Source organism: Odocoileus virginianus, chromosome 19, assembly GCF_023699985.2.
Source record: "Odocoileus virginianus isolate 20LAN1187 ecotype Illinois chromosome 19, Ovbor_1.2, whole genome shotgun sequence".
NCBI lineage: Eukaryota > Metazoa > Chordata > Mammalia > Artiodactyla > Cervidae > Odocoileus > Odocoileus virginianus.
Genome location: NC_069692.1, coordinates 29,276,977 through 29,283,011, shown reverse-complemented (window position 1 = coordinate 29,283,011; position 6,035 = coordinate 29,276,977). Strand labels below are relative to the sequence as shown.

Here is a 6,035-nt window from a genome sequence, read left to right as displayed (position 1 = left end):
CTCAAACTACCACACAATTGCACTCATCTCACATGCTAGCAAAGTAATGCTCAAAATTCTCCATACCAGGCTTCAACAGTATGTGAACCGTGAACTTCCAGATGTTAAAGCTGGTTTTAGAAAAGGCAGAGGAACCAGAGATCAAATTGCCAACATCTATTGGAACATCCAAAAAGCAAGAGAAATCCAGAAAAAAAAACATCTACTACTGCTTTATTGATGATGCCAAAGACTTTGACTGTGTGAATCACAACAAACTGTGGAAAATTCTTCAAGAGATGAGAATACCAGACCACCTTACCTGCCTCCTAAGAAATACGATGCAGGTCAAGAAGCAACAGTTAGAACTGGACATGGAACAACAGACTGGTTCCAAATTGAGAAAGGAGTACATCAAGTCTGTATATTGTCATCCTGCTTATTTAACTTATATGCAGAGAACATCATGAGGAATGCTGGACTGCACAAAGCACAAGCTGGAATCAAGATTGCTGGGGGACTCGGTCCACGCCAGCTGTCGGGAGCATTAAAGCTGTTCTGTGGCCTCTTCCAGTGCCGTCTTTGCAAATGAGCAGAAAGGTGGCTTGGGTTCCCTTCCGCGCGTTCGAGCTGGCTGTGAGCCTCTCCGTGATCGGCCATCTCGCCCAGAGCAAGGAACGAGCAGCGGTCGGCTGAACCCGCGGGACTCGCCTCTGTCGCCGCCTCTCCGGGTCCCGCTGTCTCCTCAGGGGCCATGATGGCAGCGGCGTGGATGGACCCGGCGGGGCTGTCTGTGACGTTCGATGACGTGGCTGTGACCTTCACCCAGGAGGAGTGGGGACATCTGGACCCGGCCCAGAGGACCGTGTACCAGGAGGTGATGCTGGAGAACTGCGACCTCCTGGTGTCTCTGGGGTGTCCTGTCCCCAGACCTGAGCTGATCTACCAGCTGGAACACGGGCAGGAGCTGTGGATGGTGAAGAGAGACCTCTCCGGAAGCACCTGTCCAGGTGACAAAGGAAAACCCAAGACCAGAGAATCTACCACTTCTGAGCCATCCGTTTGAGGGAGCCTCAGTCCAGGAACACCTAACACACAGTTTCAGAGGAGTCCCAGTTGGGCCAGATCAATGATCCAGAAGAGCCGTTGGAAAGACCTGAAGGACACTTGAGACCAGAGACACAACCCCAGGAGGGGAAGCTCCCTGGGAAGCCAAGCTGTGAACACGGCAGCTTAGGGACAGCTCGTGGTGTGTGTTCAGGGGTCAGAGAGGAGCCAGTCCCTCCAGGGGGTGCTGTCCATGACCGTGACGCCGGTGGATCAGATAAAGGTCCTCTGATTCAGGACGAGGAAAGTCTCTTCAAATGCAATGAGTGCGGGAAAGTTTTTAACAAGAAACGCCTCCTTGCGCGACATGAGCGGATTCACTCTGGAGTGAAGCCCTATGAATGCACAGAGTGTGGGAAAACGTTCAGTAAGAGCACTTATCTCCTGCAGCACCACGTGGTCCACAGCGGGGAGAAGCCCTATAAGTGCATGGAGTGCGGCAAGGCCTTCAACCGCAAGTCACACCTGACGCAACACCAGCGGATTCACAGTGGGGAGAAGCCTTATAAATGCAGTGAGTGTGGAAAGGCCTTCACCCACCGCTCCACTTTTGTTTTGCATAACAAGAGCCACACTGGAGAAAAACCCTTTGTGTGCAAAGAATGCGGAAAAGCCTTCCGAGATAGGCCAGGTTTCATTCGCCACTACATCATCCACAGTGGCGAGAATCCATATGAGTGCTTCGAGTGTGGCAAGGTGTTCAAACACAGGTCATACCTCATGTGGCACCAGCAGACCCACACTGGGGAGAAGCCTAACGAGTGCAGCGAATGTGGGAAAGCCTTCTGTGAGAGCACAGCCCTCATTCACCACTATGTCATCCACACCAGGGAGAAGCCCTTCGAGTGCCTCGAGTGTGGCAAGGCCTTCAACCACAGGTCATACCTCAAGCGGCACCAGCGGATCCACACTGGGGAGAAGCCCTATGTGTGCACTGAGTGTGGAAAGGCCTTCACCCACTGCTCCACTTTGATCTTGCATAAAAGGGCACACACTGGCGAGAAACCTTTTGAGTGTAAAGAATGTGGGAAAGCCTTTAGCAATCGGGCAGATCTCATTCGGCACTTTAGCATCCACACTGGAGAGAAGCCGTATGAGTGCACGGAGTGTGGGAAGGCCTTCAACCGCAGGTCTGGCCTCACCAGACACCAGCGGGTTCACAGTGGAGAGAAGCCCTATGAATTCATGGAGTGTGGGAAGACCTTCTGCTGGAGCACAAACCTCATTCGACACTCCATCATCCACACTGGAGAGAAGCCCTATGAGCGCAGTGAGTGTGGAAAGGCCTTCAGTCGCAGCTTGTCCCTCACTCAGCACCAGCGGGTTCATACTGGCAGAAACCCCATCAGTGTGACAGAAGTGGGAAGACCCTTTACAAGTGGGCAAACCTCAGTCAACCTTCAAGAACTCCTACTGGGGAAAGACTTTATGAATGTAACCACTGAGGAAAATCTTTTGCCAGAAGAAACACTTACTCAGAATCTGATCATTCATACCAAAGAGAAACCCCACAGTTTTCTTCCCTGTGAGAAAAACTATTGCAGGATATTAATTGTCATCTAAAGAGTTATATTGGAAATTGCCCCAACCAAGAGCCTTATTCTGCACCTGAGAATTCATCAAGGAGAGACACCCAGTGGTTATTATGCACTTCGGGAAAACTTCAGCTCCATCTTTCTTCTTAGTTTACATTTCAGTATTATCTCAGGAATGTTTTTAAAAAAAACAGAAGGGAGAGACTTAGAAAATGAACTGCAAAAAAGTTTCTTTCAGACTTCCTTGCCAGACTGTGGCACTTTGTCATAGATTCATTCCTTAGTTAACTTGTAGGAAGCGCATTTTGTTTCTGTGGTAAAGAACCTATATACTATGTGTCTTGTGTATACATTCATTGCTATCCAGTGTAAGGTGAGTTAGGTCTGGAACCTTTCATCGAACATCTTTGTTCTAAAACATTGTCTCTGTTCTTAAGGAGCTTAAATTTTGGTTTGAGCCACTAAATACCTTTATATTTAAGGAGGTAAGAATTCACATATGAACGGTCATGTTCTTTTGCACCGTTTAAGACTATTTAGGCTTTGATTTTTTAAAGACAAACCTGTTTTTCATATGTTTTTAACGACCTAACACTCAGATGTTTTCTGCTCCTGTACTAATCCTGGTTTACTGATTTCTTTAATTATATGGTAAGTCTTTTAATTGGGTAAAGTGATTCCTCTTTACCCAGTTCAGTCTTCTTATTTAAAATGTCAGTCTTCTTATTTAAAACTGATTTAGCATCCTCATTATTTTGAATTTCCATGTAAAGTTTTGTGTTAAGTTTTTACTAGCAAAATTACTGACTTTTGAAAGAAATTGAGTTAAATTGGCAAATTAAGATGTTTAGGGTCAGCATCTTTGCTGTTTTCGGTTTTTTCCAGTTTATGAATGTATTATCTCTGTATATTTATTTGCTATCTCTTGATTTATTTCATTATTATTTAATAAGCCTCAATAATAGGTTCTCTACAATTTTTATAAGATTTATACACAGACATGGGTTTTTTTGTTTGTTTGTTGTTAGTAATTCTAGATTGCATTGATTTTTGAATTTTCAGCTTCCATAGAGTCTTTATTAGTATACAGAAATATATATATATATTTTTCATATCCTACAATCTTTCTCTTTCTTTTGATAGAATGCTTTGGATTTTCTACATAGAAATATCCTCTGCAAATAGAGAAGTTTTCTTTCTTTCTTCCCATCTATATACCTGTCATTTCCTTTTCTCGTCTTATTGCACTAGCTAGAACTTCCAATATGATTTTGACTACTAGTAGTGAGAAAACATGTCCTTGGCTGGTTCCTGATAGTAGGGGGAAAACATCCATATTTTCATCATTAAACTGTGGTGTTAGTTGTAAGGTCTTCTTCATAGAGCTTTCTTTATCAAGTTTAGAAAGTTTCCCATATTCCTAATTGGCTGAGAATTTTTTGTTGCTGTGAATGAGTGTTGAATTTGTCAAATGATTTTTTTTAATCAACTGATAGAATCTTGTGTTTTTTTCTTTTGTAGCCTGTTGTTATATATTATGTTTATGTGAGTTTTGAATGTTGAGCCAGGCTTGTATCCTTGGAATAAGCCCTACTTGGTCATGGAGTACAGTTATTTTTATATATATTACTGTATTTAATATGCTGGTATTTTGTTGAAGTTTTCCTCTCATTTCATGAGTGACAGTGGTACGTTTTAAATATATATATATTTTTTTCTTTCTTTGTCCATTGTCAATGTCTGGTTTTGGGGTCTAGGTGATTCTGGCCACCTAACATGTGTTAAGAGGTGTTCTATCCAAAAGACAGTGTATAGTATAGAATCAGTTTGGCATGTTCTTTTAATGATTGATAGCATTCTCCAGTGAACCATTTGGTCTTGAAGAGTTCTCTTTTGAATGCTTCTTACTTATTTATTTTATTTAATATGTATAAAACTCTTCAGTTTCTATTTCATATCAGATAAATTTTTACAGTTTATCTTTTTCTAGAAATTGTCCCATTTCATCTAAACGTTCTTATTTGTTTAAAGTGTTCCTTTATTATCATTCTGATGGCAGTAGACTCTGTATTTATAACCCATATTTTATTCCTGATGTTAGAAATATGTTAATTCTCTTTTATGTTTGTCAGTCTTCTTAGATATTTGTCAGTTTTTGAAATCATTTTAAAAACCAGCACTTTATATCATTTTTCCCTCTGTCTTTTCCAAATTTCACTGATTTTTTTCCCTCTCTGATCCTTATTACATCATTGCTTCTGTTTGCTTTGGTACTATTTTCTTCTGCAGTTGCTTGAGGTGGGTGCTTAGGTTATTGATTTGAGGATTTTTTTTTTCAGTTTTTTTAATATAAGCATTAAATTCTATAAATTTCCCTTAAAAAAAAAAGATTGCTGGGGGAAATATCAATAATCTCAGATATGCAGATGACACCCCACTTCTGGCAGAAAGCAAAGAAGAACTAAAGAGTCTCTTGATGAAAGCAAAAGAGAAGAGTGAAAAAGTTGGCTTAAAACTCAACATTAAAAAAATAAGTTCATGGCATCTGGTCCTATCACTTCATGGCAAGTAGATGGGAAACAGTGGAAATAGTGACAGACTTTATTTTTGGGGGGCTTCAAAGTCACTGCAGATGGTGACTGCAGCCATGAAATTAAAAGCTGCTTGCTGCTTGGAAGAAAAGCTATGACCAACCTAGACAGCATATTAAAAAGCAGAGACATTCCTTTGCCAATAAAGGTCTGTCCATTCAAAGCTATGGTTTTTCCAGTAGTCATGTATGGATGTGAGAGTTGGACCATAAAGAAAGCTGAGTGCCAAAGAATTGACCCTTTTAAACCGTGGTGTTGGAGAAGACTCTTGAGAGTCCCTTGGACAGCAAGGAGTTCAAACCAGTCAATCCTAAGGGAAATTGGTCCTGAATATTTATTGGAAGGACTGATGCTGAAGCTGAAATTCCAATACTTTGGCCACCTGATGTGAAGACTAACTCATTTGAAAAGTCCCTGATGCAGGGAAAGACTAAAGGTGGGAGGAGAAGAGGACGACAGAGAATGAGATGATTGGATGGCATCACCAACTCAACAGATAGGAGTTTGAATAAACCCCAGGAGCTAGTGACAGACAGGAGGCCTGGCGTGCTGCAATCCATGGGGTCTCAAAGAGTCCGATATGACTCAGCAACTGAACTGAACTGAGAATTCTACTGTGTTCTAAAATCTGGCTCAAGTTACCTTCATCTCTTAGCAGTATTACTGAAATAGCTTCAGTCAATCAGTCAGTTCAGTCGCTCAGTCGTGTCTGACTCTTTGCGACCCCATGAATCGCAGCACACCAGGCCTCCCTTCTTCACCAACTCCTGGAGTTTACTCAAACTCATGTCCATCGAGTCAGGGATGCCATCCAGCCATCTCA

At 42.2% G+C, this 6,035-nt stretch overlaps 1 pseudogene; it reads left to right on the top strand.

Moving 5' to 3' along the window:
• The first annotated feature begins 522 nt into the window (after nucleotides 1-522).
• LOC110148413 (zinc finger protein 805 pseudogene) lies at nucleotides 523-4,600 on the top strand (annotated as a pseudogene).
• Nucleotides 4,601-6,035: the final 1,435 nt, after the last annotated feature.